This window comes from Acanthochromis polyacanthus, chromosome 6, assembly GCF_021347895.1.
Source record: "Acanthochromis polyacanthus isolate Apoly-LR-REF ecotype Palm Island chromosome 6, KAUST_Apoly_ChrSc, whole genome shotgun sequence".
NCBI lineage: Eukaryota > Metazoa > Chordata > Actinopteri > Pomacentridae > Acanthochromis > Acanthochromis polyacanthus.
The window spans coordinates 15411396-15425876 of NC_067118.1; the positions used below are offsets into that span (position 1 = coordinate 15411396).

The following is a 14481-nucleotide window of genomic DNA, read 5'->3' on the forward strand; positions in this document are numbered from 1 at the left end:
GGGGAAGACATGCATAAAAGTGCCGCGGGCAGGAATCGAACCCGGGCCACTGCGTCAGAGACCACCCCTGCAAATGGGTCTTCTGCTTTCCCCGATGAGCCATACGGGCGCCGGGTGATCAGTAAGCAAAATTATTTAATAAAGATCACCGCACCGGCCCCAGACACCGGCCCTGCAGTTAAATGACCGAATGAAATAACGTTCAATCCGCCCCTGTTGATATATGAACATAGTTCTGCAAATACAGTCGTCGGCCGAATGACGCACTATAGGAACATCTACAACAATGAGGGTTTATGATTATCCGACTCTACAAGTCTAATATGTGATAACAATAAAGGTTTGAGATCAGTCTGGTTTCAATTCGCCACTTCACCCTCCGGCACTGCCGTTCCCTCTGTCTCCAAAATGTGCTTAAGCAAGCATCAAAGTTGGCGCACTGGTGCGCACATTCTCACGTCAAGTTTTTTTTAGAAATCACAACGAACACAGCGTACGCCACTTTCTACGCAAAGTTTGTGATTTACGCCCTGTTTTGTGCGTAAAGAAGCATCAAGAATCAAGGTTGGTGCACCGGTGTGCACATTGTCACGCCAAGTTTGTTTTTATAAATCACAACCTTTGTGTAGAAAGTGGCGTATGCCACTTTCTAGCCCTGTTTTGTGCGTACGCAAGCTTTATAAATGAGGCCCCAGAACATTTGTACACTTGTTTATTTCAAGTTATGTTGTCAGCATGTGGAAAGAAAATGAACCTGCTGTGTTGTGTGTGTATGTATGTGTGAGGCAGCAGGACATAGGCTACATGCTACCTGGCAAAATAGTACGTGTCTTAGTGAACAACAGCATCGTTTACGTCTCCAGGTTTGATCATCATGACATTTCTGTCATCTCTATATGAGTGTATGTGTGCATGCATGCTTCTGTGCTCTGAATATCTACTGCCTGTCCAGGATGACACACACATATATACACACACACACATACACATACACACACACACACACACACACACACACACACCACAAATGCTGTCTTTCCACCTGCCTAGTGAAACATAAATCATGAAAAGTATTCACACCTTCTGTTCCATGCTGGCACACTTCCAGCAGCAGGTTGCCAGGTTAAACTGGGCCCTGAAGACACCACAGTGACGATGGTTTTGCATCCAGCAATGCACTTTACAGGAAACATTCTTCATTAAGTGAACATTTGGCAGGGACATTCCCTTTCTTAGAAGAGTTATTTTTAAAAGGAGTAGATGTTAAAAAAAAGGTTTGATATCTAAAATGGCTAAATGTGGCAGAAGATGCATGCTTTGTCATAAACCCAGCTATAATATGTAATTTTTTATTCCTCTAAAGTTGAACAGTATAGCGGCAGACACTGCCACTCTCACTTTGTCCTCTGTAAAGCCACTGTGAAAGTGTTCAGTGCAGTTCTACTGAGGTAAGCATGCTGGGAGCCTGTGGGATCCTGTGTGTGTGTGTGTGTGTGTGTGTGTGTGTGTGTGGTGTGTGTGTGTGTGTGTGTGTGTGTGTGCGTGTGTGTGTGTGTGTGTGTGTGTGTGTGTGTGTGTGTGTGTGTGTGTGTGTGTGTGTGTGTGTGTGTGCAGGACAGAGTGTGTTCGAGTGACTAGTGGAGCATGGGCGGTGAGGCACACTGTAATGTGAGGAAGAAAAGAGAGAGCAAAAGAAGAATGGGTGGGAGAGAGAGAGGCAGAGTAAGTGAGAGAGGGATGATAGATGGGAAAGAGTAAAAGAGAACAGAGAGACGCTCTGGTCAGGCACGCGATGCTTGGCTGGAATCAGGTCAGGCCCACACGAGGCCTCCCTTGCACACACACTATCAACAAAAAGGTTCTATACAGCAGCAGAGAGCGCTTCTGCAGGGTTGTACTACACTAAATGGTGTTGTGGCTTACTATTTACCTTCACCTTTTTTTCCAATGTGGTTTTATACTGCAAATGGCAAATAAACTTGAACTATTTAATGAAACAATGCACCATTTTGGTAATATATTTTTTGCTGTCTTACCTCGAGTCAGATAGGATTAGCTAGAGTGAACATTTCTGGGATATTAAAGCATTAATACAAAGTCCTAGTTGCTGGTAAATATATTACTTCCTTTTAATAAGGAAAGTTAGCAGTTGTCCAGTGCTTCCAGTCTATGTGTGCTAAAGTAAAACACTTGCAGGAGCATTAAGTTGAAAATGAATTAATTGGTTCTGGTTAAAAAAACAAAAACAAAAAAAAAAATGCAATTTTATAGCATAGTCTATGTTAATAAAATTGTTAGTGTAGCTTAGTTAAAGGCTAAATCAGATATTTTACAGAACTGCCTTATGTTGCACCTCACTAGCTGCCAAGCTAATAATGTTGGGCTTGATCGAAACTCAATGCTTTTTGTGTCCCAACAGAAATGCTACAGAAGCACTTAACACTGAAAACTGTCTGCCAAAAGTTAAAGACAGGTTGCAACATTGTGCTGAATGTTGGTAGTTGTATTTCTCACTTCTCACAAAACTCGACTTTCAAACTCTGCATTAAGCTAGGCTAAAGATGTCCTGAAACTGTCCTTCTCCTCTCACCGCAAGTAAGACAACAAATAAGAGGATTTCCTCAAAACTCAGAACACAGAGCTACAATCAATGATTACTATACTGTTTACTTTATATATATATATATATATATATATATATATATATATATATATATATATATATATATATATATATAAAGCCTGTTGTTAAATGGTGAATCATGTTTCGCATTTGCGAATGTCAGTCAGTCAGTCAGTTAACTAAGATATTCTGTGTTTGATGCGACTTGATAAATCCAATTTCACACTGAACACAGTTTTGCTGACAGCGTTGCACACAGAGCTGTATCAGTAGAACTTCACTATTCACTTCCTCAAAGTTTACACTCCAACTTCCAGTACACAGGCTTAGTGAAGCCACATCCACCAGCATTGCTCTTTCAAACAAAATCAATGGAGCTTATACATTCACAGAAACAGTGGTACATGTATTAAAAAGATATTCAGATCCCTGGGGGAGTAGATCAGACACAGGTAAGAAAATGTGAGACTGAGTGTGAAGGCAAATCTAGATGACACCCTGCTCTTTGTGCACAAACTCATACGCATGCAGATAGGTGACAAAATAAAAAAAGAAACATGAAGCGTCCTAATAAGATGGTAGGCCACCCCATACTGCCAGATCGATTTCAGTGCTCCTTGACAGTACTCTCCAAGCCTGGAACTCTACTGCAAGGATAAACACAATTTGTCCAAAAGATACCCATTCTCATTTGGTGTTTTGATGATGCTGATGGAGATTTAACATGTCGGTCCATAATCTCTCATAGGTGTTTAACTGGGTTGTGACTTGGTAAAAGCTATTGCACATAATTCACATGATTTTCATCAAACCATTGAGTGACCTTTCATGTCCTATGAGTGGAAACACTATCATCCTGGAAGAGACCACTACCATCAGGATAGAAATGTGTCCTTATAAGCTACAGGAATAAAGGTGATCACTCTTAACGGCTTTGTATTGACTTCTAGTGCTCTTTCCCTACAAGTGGACAAGTGAATCCGAACCACAGCAGAAAATGCCCCCCACAGCATAACAGAGCCACCAGATCCCTTCACTGCAGAGCCCAAGAGTTCAGGTTTTTCCTTCAATTTTTCACCCCTCTGTATATAGACAATGCTGCTATCCCAAGCATGTTCGAAAACAGATCCCTGCAAGCATCTTTGGGCCTTTCACATTACCACCTCTTGACTCCTGTTTGGGGTAACTGTTGGCCCCTGTCACTCTTAGGTCTCCTGACAAGAATGTTTCGCGCTGACCGCTAACCCTATCTGTCTATAGTTTTAATTAAAGCTGCCTTCAGGAACTGACACCTCCAGCCACACCACCACCCATCTTACACCTCCATCTCATCTTGACAGACAGTTGACCCAGAGTTGCCATCTCACCTTACCAGAAATTCAAGCTGCCGGCTGGCGGGTTGATCAGCAACCAGAGAGGAGTAGTGGACTAGACTCATCAACATGATACTATGAAAAAACTACCATGTCCAGCATCTTATCAGAATCATCATCATAAACACCATAAAAATCCCAACAGCTGCAACTTTTTGAAACTACTAATATCAAATGTTCAGCTTAAATGTGATATCTATCTGATTTTCTGTGTTTGATTTCACAGTAGACTATAAAGTTGGGATTTGGATAAGCACTGATATGTTTTTGCTATGTGATTTTGTGATTCTTTTTTTTTTTAACATTTTAGTCAGTTTAGTAATCAAAGACTTGCCAATTGAAACTTAGCAATCTTAGAATTCCTTTTCCAAGTGGCTGGCAGTAATATCATCAAAAGTCTACAAATACACACAGCAAGTGCTCTAGCTGAATCATTTGAAACCTTTTGTTGTGGCTTACCACTATTCCCTGATTTGTTTAAGTCATTATTAGTCATCATCTGCTCACCCTCAGCAGCCATATGACAAATTGTAGAAGATCAACTATGTTTGGATGATATTCATCTCACTACTTTTAATGGTATCCACACTTCTTGAGAGATCAGGACTGCAAGAGCGGCAGTGGTAAATTTTTATGAACTATACATAGAGTTGTGAACAAAGTTTACATACATTTGTGAAGAGCATCCATATATTGGCAGTTTCCAATGACTACTACAGCTCATAATGTTCCATTATGGAATGATTGAACAATCATGCATTTTGGTTCTTGCATCAAATTCCTAGAGCTCTTCTGAAAATATGATAAAGTGTGCTGGGTCAAAAAAAATACACACACATCACCTTTAATAAAATCAGTTTTGGGCACCCCTATAGCTCAACAGTTGTAGAAATAGTACCGATGCAGCGGTCATGAGTTCAAGTCTGACCCATGGCCATTTACTGCATGTCTTTCCCTCATTCTTCTCCTCATGCTTCCTGTCTCTCTCTCCACTGTGCACTATTAAAAAGGCCAAAAAAATACCTTTGGTGGTATACAGTTGTTAGTCAAATTTTCATGGCCTCCTAACTTCTTGTGAATGATTACGATTGACTACAACTGGCGATTTTTCTGAGCCATTTCAAATAGAGTCCATTTGATACACTCATTAGACTCAGCAACAAAGACTACTGCCAGAAAGTCTGAGGGGCTTAGCACAGATCTGAAAAAGCAAATCACTGACTTGAACAAGTCAGGAAAGTCACTTGGAGCCATATCAAAGCAGCAATTGCTTGCAAGTATAAAGTGCAAAGTACAGTTGTGTCACTGTCGCCATCTGGAAGAAAACACAAACTGTCACCTGCTGCTGAGAGACAATTATTCAGCATGGTCAAGAGTCAAGCAAGAATCACCAAAAAGTAGATTTGCAATAAGTTAGAATCTGCTAGAACACAGGTGTCAGTGTCCACAGTTAAGTATATTTTAAATCACCCTGGGCTACGAAGCTGCCGTACAGGAAGCAGCATATTAAGGCTCGATTAAAGTTTGCTGCTGATCACACAGACAAAGAAAAGGCCTTCTGAAGTAAAAGGTTTTTGGCCTGATGAAACAAAAACTGAGCTATTTAGTCACAACAACCAACGATGTTTGAGGAAGAGAAGGTAAAACTTTTAACCCAAAGCACGCCAAACCTGCCATCAAGTGTGTGCATGAAAAATTATGTAGTAAGATCATTTTTAAAATACATTTGCTGACTAAGACCAGATAGCGTTGCAACAGAGTGACATACAAAAGCTCCGTTCTCCATTCTGCGCTGTAGTGAAACACTAAATGATGTGCGTGTGTGTTTGTCTCTGCGTGTGAGCCTTGTCAGCACGTGGGAGCAGCAGCACCCAAGCCCAGCCCACCAGCCAGCCAGCCAGGAAGCGGCCTTGCCCATTATGATTTAGTCCAGGAAGACTGCATTTGCTTAGCAACCACATTACCGCTCCAATCACAGCAGCAGCATTTGGGATAATGTAGGGCCAGAGCACTGTGCTGTGCTGTGTGGAGGTGGTGCATTAGCCTCACAAGCACACACATACACAGACACAGAGAGAGAGAGAGGGAGACAGAAACACACACTAGTCGGATGCCTCTCTAACTTAATGCTGCAGCTCTCCCCAAACATGAAAAGAAGAGTATTTTTTTTCACACAAGACCGCCTTACCGTAATGCTCAAGCTCCTGCCTAGATCACTTTGAGAGAGAGACAGAGTGAAAGAGAGGGAGGGAGAGAAATACTGTCTGGCACCTTGAAACACACTAAAGTAAACCCATTATCACTTCCACCCTCCCTCCCTCTACGCTACAGAGGTGTCTGACTGTCTGTCTGCCCCACCACCACCACCACCACCAGACTAATAGACTGAAATAGAAATTTCCGTGGTAGCTCTTACTGGTGCGGGCTGTGCCCTGTAGCATCAATGCACACACACAAACATAGACACACATCACACACCACATTCTCAGCTATCTCCAGGAGCTCAATGCTATTTCTGTGACAAACTGCTGGACACCAAACTTCAGGTTGAGCCAATTTAACACTCTGAATGGAATTTTTTACAATGCACCCTGCATGCAGCCAGTAGTCAACAATTAGGTGACCCATGCTGTGTGTGTGTGTGTGTGTGTGTGTGTGTGTGTGTGTGTGTGTGTGTGTGTGTGTGTGTGTGTGTGTGTGTGTGTGTGTGTGTGTGTGTGTGTGTGTGTATGCGCATGCGCGCACATCTCTTAGGCTGTAAAGCTGAGAGTTCAGAGTGGAAGACTGAGGTCGCCGCAGTGTTTGGCCACATTATCAAGGGCAGAAAACGACATTCATGACCGTGTTTTTACTATCAGAGACGGCTATTGAGGCCTCAAGACAGGGCTCAAAGTTCATTAGCACTACTGTATGGAAACACACACACACAGAAAGCAAATAAAGTCCAGTCAAAGTGGAGTGAACAGACATAGCAGCCTGCAGATTGCATTCAGCTATCTGTTTATGACTGCCAGAGGCACTGATAGTCATGAGTTTATTATTTCTTTCAAAACACTATTCATGTTTGTCATCATGTCAGCTTTAAAACCTATTTGCTGTGGAGCACCTGGAGACTTTATGTGACAGAAAAATTTCACTGCAGACTCACTCAGCGAAAACCAAGTCTGTGTTTCAATTTAGATTTTAAATCATCTCTCTGCATGATCATCGCTCTGCATGTGAGAGACGCCTGGTGCTCCCAGCCCAGCACGGCTCGATATCTCTAGCCAGATTCTTCTCCACTGTTATTCCCAAATGGTGGAACAAACTAACAAACTCTGTGCGTTCTGCTGAGTCCCTTTCTACTTTTAACAGACAATTGAAGACTCAGTTGTTTAGAGAACACCTAGGCACTTAATCCGACTCCACCTTAGGGGTAGAATAAGTCAGGTGGTCCAAAACCCAGCACTTATTTAGCGCTGACAAAGTAATAAAAAAAGGGGGGGGGTTGGCAATTCTTCTGCAACTTGATGGCAACACCTTTGACCAATTGCACTTGAAGCACTTTTTGCACTTACTACAGGTTTTTCCTTATGTCTGAATTCTTGCTTGTGTTGTACGTCGCTTTGGACAAAAGCGTCTGCTAAATGAAATTGTAGAATTGCAGAATTGTAGAAATCAATTTTTTTGTTGTGTACTCTGATATGTAACATCTGCTTTACTAACAAAATTAGACTGACAGTCTCCAAAAACACTTTCATGTATAAATTCACAATGCAAAAAAGCATACTTTGTTGAACAGGTTATTTTTTAATATTTAGATTTAAAATATTTAAATACCTAATACAATAGTTACTTCAAAACCCAATTTTTCAAAAAATACTAAAATGGTGAAAAACTGAGGAAACTAAAACTTAAATTTGAAAAAAATCTGATCAAAGAATCCAGGATGATACAAGCTTGAGTAAATATGCAGTGGTGCAACAAATAATTGCCATTGTCAACAAAGATTTATGATCAAATTAGCTATCAACAAAATTCACTGTCAATTAGTTGATGACATAATTGTATGAATTTTTTTGTGCTGAGTGAGAATGCTTTGACATAAAGGCATTGCCGCTTCCCTGAGGGAAATATGCCATGACCCAATGTGATTATATAAAAGCATGGCCTGTTTTCTCACAGTCTGGGGACAGACAGATCAAATTCATTGATCTCAGAACAGAAAAAAACGGACAACCCAAAAATGTAACTCTGGCTTTTAAAAAAGTTACAGTAAAGTAGTAGCCTATCGTTAAAAATGGATGTAATATTTAGAAAGTTCACCAGCAACATCCAACATTTGTGCCACCACTATTAATTATAGCCCAGTCTCAGAACAGTGGAGCATAGCACCCTGTCTTTACTACAACTGAGCATATCTCCTCTATGTTATCACAGAAAATACAGGACCCTACCCTAATGCTATCATTAGTTACTGGCCCATGACAGATGTCATATAGAAATCTGACCCCATGGAAATCTGACCCCCGGGTCACTTTTCTAGTATAGAATTCTGACCCGCGGGTCACTTTTCTAGTATAGAAAACTGACCCGCCCCATAGAATTGTGACCCCCTATATAAAATTTTAAATTTTGCTAATAAAAATGTTCTGCTATACTTACTTACTATAAAAAACATTTTTTCACCATCATAGCCTATAATTTACACTTTGCCATGCTACAGTATATTGACCCCACTATGTATTATGCTAGTTGTTTTGTAACCTAGGTCACTTTTCCATGCTATAGAATAGTGACCTCAGGATTATGATTGTTTTAATGTAAATACAATGAATTTGTAAATAAAATCATTATTTTCAATAATCTGTTGTAAAGTTTTCATCCAGTCTCTCTTATATGCTATAAAGTATTGGCCCTCATGATTTTTCCTATAATCTTATATATTATTATTATATATAATTATTATTGCAATATTGAAAAATATCATGTATTTGTAAAACACAATAATATTATTTTAATTTTCATGTGTTTAAATAATTTTTTACAGAATAATTGGGGAGGGTCATTTTTCCATAGGGGGGGTCAGAATTCTATAATAGAAAAGTGACCCGCGGGTCACTTTTCCATGGGGGTTAATTTTCTATCTGACACCGGCTCTCTGTCAAAAAAGACACTTGGCTACAATGGTGTAGACTACTGGCTGCCACGCTGCAATAAAGTTTTTAATAAATCTGCCTCTGTGTGTGTGTGTGTGTGTGTGTGTGTGTGTGTGTGTGTGTGTGTGTGTGTGTGTGTGTGTGTGTGTGTGTGTGTGTGTGTGTGTGTGTGTGTGTGTGCCTGCCACTCAAGGTGTGTTTCAGACCTAACCATGAGGATTTACTGATTTTTAAAAAAAAAAAAAAACTCTTAAGCTGAAATCTATAAGCTTATAACTAAATAAGAACAATTTAAAAATCGTATACTAAATAGTGCAAATAGTGAATTATTTGTGTCAAAATTCAGCAGTTTATTTCATTCAACAACACAACATTTTATCCTGAACAAACAAAGATTGATTAAAAAAAAGTGGTTGGTTACTAATCTGCTTAACTGTCTGGCATCTTTTTGGCCTGTAAAACATGCACTAACTATCGATGTAAAAAGCTCTTGATTTGTGGAAGTATTTACAGATTACAGTACATATAATAATAAAGATCAACTCTAAAAATATCCATACAGATTGGGGTTTTGGCTGGTAATACAGTATTCACTGACTGCAAATGGCTTGCAAAGATAAACATGAGCATTTACACAGCAATCATGGCTTTGTACATGAGGAAGAGGAATGAGAGGAAGCCAACCACGTGGGGCCTTTTCAGCTCAAATGGAAAACTTCCTTCCTCTGTTTTTCTCCGGCTTATTCACCAGGTTTCATTTGTAACCTCCGATTCTGGCAGCTCTTCCACTTGGACCCTGCATACAGCAGGGCAGGCATGCCCCGCTGACTAGGACACTGCTGTTGGTTTTGTTTTCTGAGGTGTTTATTTTTTGATTACACTACTCCTCTTTTTTGCTGCTTGGTGTATATATTTGTGAGGCCAGAGCACAAAGGGGCCCTTTGGTTTGGTGGAGGGTGCAGGGCAGCCTCAAAATCCAGCTGACTGGCTAGCACATACTGGCGCTTTCCACTCTGGAGCCGGACATTTTGTTCCACTGTTGAACTCTGAGAGAAGCTGAGTGAGTGAAAAAGAGTGAGAGGCTTCACTCTGGAGTCAAATCACATGGTTTCCAGTGGGGAGTAAGAATGGATGGAAGTGAGTGAAGAGGGTCTTGAGTTTAAGTTCTGGAAGTCGGACGCTGTATACAAAAGTTTCCTTTGAGACAGTATTGCATGATAATCAGTACAGTATATACAACAGACTTCTGTTTAATGACATCTTGGGTCTAATTTTAGATGTGTTTTTTCTGTTTTTACCAGTTCTTGATAACAACGTATTCATCAAACTAAAGTTGGAAAGTTGAATTTGCTATCATTTGTTTAAAACCTGTCTGACAGTCTGACTGCTTCCGTTTGTTGCTCTTTGTGACTTCTTATCAGAAACAAAAGGCCAAAACCACAAACCGAGACTGGCTGTCTTATTGAAATGCCAAACCAGTGCATTTTTTCTCAAAATCTGACTGGCCGAAGACAATCTGAAGCCCTTCAATTTAGTTATGACCAGGATTGTGACTGTTGCAATGAAGATGCTTCCACCAGCAGAGTGCGGGAACACACAGGAACACAATGTGGTGTTAAAACCAGAAGTCGTAGGGTAGCTGCCCACATGACTGTCTGCTGTGCTGTTGTGGCTGACAGCCGACACACTGCTCACCCTGGCTGAACAAAGAAAAAAAGGAAGTAGACGAAATTGCAGTACAGCAGATGGACATGTGATACTGCATGAATTTAGTTGTGTGCACATGTGCTGTGTTTTCATTTTGTACAAAAAGGTCCATCCCCGGGCTTCTGGCTGTTGTCTACTGACAAGTCACCCCACACAGGTCACATGATGAGGTGGGGCTTCCATTGGAGCAAACTCTGGTATCAGCAACCTCTCTGACCCCCAGTGATGAACTGCACACCAGGCAAGGAACAACAGGATCCCCCAGTAGAAAACATTTACACAGTCACATAGATGGTCCCTTACAGAGAGTGATATTTGTTCAAGAGTTATGGAGTCAACAACAGTTTGATTCTGGATTTCAGTGGAAGGTTTCTGAATTCAAAAGGTGTATACAGTGTACGAGACTGTAATTAGGACATCAGATATGGCAACCTTTGTCAAAAAAAAAAAACAAACAACAGTATTTGACAGGATGTGAAAATACCACAAGGATTACACCAGGATTAAACTAAATTTAGTCAAACTAGTGAGCAGAAAAGACAGGAGAAACTGTTTCCTGTCCTCCATCCCTTCCCTCTCTCTCCCTCAGTCAGGTTAGTTTCTCTTCTGGTGGAGGAAAGGCTAATGGACACATTAGCCGCTAGCTTGTCCCTCTGCGACGATTAGGTGGCCATGAGGTCATCCCTTCACTTCTACTCCCATCCACATCAGGGATCTATCATTTCATTACTGCTGTTGGGGAGGAGGGAGAATGGGCAAGGCATCGATCTGTCAGTCTGTTTCACTGCTGCTTCTTTTCAGTGTCAAAACAAACCATGGAGGAGAAAATTTACAAATGCTGGGCAGAATTTTACAGGCTGATTTAGGATGGGAATAAACTGTCAGCTGAAAGGAAATAACAAAGACGACAAAGAGATCTGCAAGTGCCAACTGTAATTCTTTTACATCATCGAATGGCTGACACCCTCCCTCAAAGACCCCTGGAATAGTAGAACATGACATTTACCAAAGTGCCTGCACGTGATGGATGAGTTGAGTTCTCTGATTCCACCTACTGAGAACTGTGCAATGTTGGCTGCTAATTAAGTGGCAAAGTAGCTTTTTTGACACCAATAATGGTTCCGTAGTATGTCTAGATATGGTAGCTGAATGAGCCTGCACCATTCATCTGATTTATTGGAGACATACATTTCCTTATTGGGTAATCTCAAGGATTGCAATGCATTTGCAACACTTCAAATTCATTTTAGAATAAAAATATGATCCTTCCATTGAAAATTGCTCTATATGAAAGTCTTTCATGCATACAGTGCGAAACACATCAGCTATGCATGTGTATGCTAGTGTGAGGGAGGCAGGGAGAGAGGGAGGAAGGGAGGGAAGAAGGGGAGGAAAGGGAAAGAACATGTGTGTCTCAGCTTTGGATGTGCGTCTCCCGGACCTGAGATGTATTGATTGCTGCAGGAAGTGGAATCTGATGTTTCACAGCACTTCCTGAGTTGAATGGTTTCGCCACCAACAGTGAAAGCAGTGAGAGGTGGGGGTCCAGCGGGACACAGGGGAAGTAACCAGTTCAAGAAAACAGAAAAGGTTGAGAGGAAGAAGAAAAAGGAGTGAAAAGACAGACATAACACTTCTGGCTCTGTCCTTGATCTGAGACTAAACACTGCCTCCTGCCCTGGCTGCTTTACAGAGCACTGACTTCTGCTCTGTGGAAAGTGGAGCACAATCCTCTGTCTCAGACCTGGAGACTTGTACCACCAGATAGTGTCTATATGTAGATAAGAGGGACCGCAGTACACACATCAAGCTGTCTACGAACTAGGGCTGCAACTAACGATTATTTTAATAATCGATTAATCGGCCGATTATTTTTTCGATTAATCGATGAATCGGATAAAAAAAACATTTTTAATTACTGCATCTTTATTCAGAAATAGAAGATTTGGAATGACAGAACAAATAAGATCATTATAGGGAAGCCTTCATCTTCAACCATAGACAGAGGCCTTACGTCAGTGACGTTCATGTTGAGGATGTTCTCAGTCAGACAGCTGCTTGCTGTGGTGTAAATGATGTCTTTCTCATCATGAAGCCTATCAATGCAATTCATCCTGCCTCACTCCAACACAGACCAATGTCTTCACTCAGATGTCAGAAAATTAAAACTTGAGGCTTAATTTTCAAATTATTACCACTATAGTGTGCAAGTTACGTTCATTTGTAATGCATATTCAAACCATGCTTTAGCTGGTGAAAGTGAAATAAAATCTCTCACAGTCACACATGCCCCATCTCTGTCATTAATCAGTTAATAAGCTAACCCTAGCATCAGACAAGCTACCAGAGAGACTGATATTACGTTTCCTCACTTTAAAACGGAACAAAATGTAGGATAACGCAGTGATTTAAGGTGCGTGTCCACTAGATGCGACACATCGCATGTGGTCGGTTGGTGCGTTTCCAGCTGCGATCCGGTGTGTCTACCTGCAGCTCATTTTTATAAAGTGTACTTGACTTCTACTGTCCTTAAACATCTAAACTATCCGTCGGTGAACTAAAACCAGGACAGGTTCAGTTGCTGCAGATTATTTCTCGCCTCAAATGCTTTAGAAATATTTTTCCCTGAAGTGTTTTCGAAATAATAGAGAAAGTTTGCGGCCCAGCCGCTGTGTTTATTGACTCATCTACCGGACCGAAAGCGCGGTCACGTGACCACTTAGTGGCCCGCTCGTGACCGTCTGGCATCAGTGCGATTTTCAGATGCGTGCATTCGCATGTAGTGGACACGCAGCATGTCTTTGTTTTGTGAAGCATGAAATGCTCCCATACTTTTAAGGACTTCGGTCAAACTGTTTTCTCCGTGCTGGTCATGTTTCATTTGTTGAATTTACTTCGCTTTGAAAATACCTCTTTTGCTCTGCCTCCACCTCACTCTGTTCAACTCGCTCTGCAGGTGAAGTTTTTTTTTTTTTTTTTTTCTTGCTCTGCAGGTGAAGTAGACGGCTCCGCGACATGACGAGTGACGCATGAATCGCGCGACACAACGAATCGATAATGCAATTCGTTGCTGACGCTTTTAATAATCTAGAACCTAATTCAAATAATAATAATATTATTAAAAACAGAGTAAATTTATCCCCATGTTTTGGAACAATAGCGCCATCAGCTGAATGAAAATGGAACACCGAACAACTACATGACGCGCTCATGTTACGCGGAGTGCTGCGCACGGTGCAGATCAAACATGGGGATAAACTTACACTGTTTTTATTATTATTATCATTATTATTATTTGAATTAGGTTCTCAAGCTTCACAGCCCCGAGCCACTAGGCTGCAGTTCTTCTGACATTTATTATTATTCTATAATTCCTTTATTTATTTTTTAGTTGTGCAGACTTTAGTTATGTAGACTCAGGTGACTTTCAACAATGTGGCCTTTAAATGATTTGTGCCTCACTGCCCAGTCCCTCCAGAGGTGGAATTGTAACAGGTCGGTGGAACTGATGCAGGAGTTGTGGTCCTGCAGTGAGCTCCATCTTGTGATTGATCAACTGTATCCTTTAATTAAAAAAAAAATATATATATATATATATACATATACATATATATATATATATATATATATATATATATAT

General features: G+C 40.8%; 1 protein-coding gene across 1 annotated transcript in view; it reads right to left on the reverse strand.

Annotated features, from left to right (window-relative positions):
* The window catches only part of skia (v-ski avian sarcoma viral oncogene homolog a), an 88299-nt gene that overhangs the window by 56067 nt on the left and 17751 nt on the right, over positions 1-14481 (reverse strand). The window lies entirely within an intron of this gene.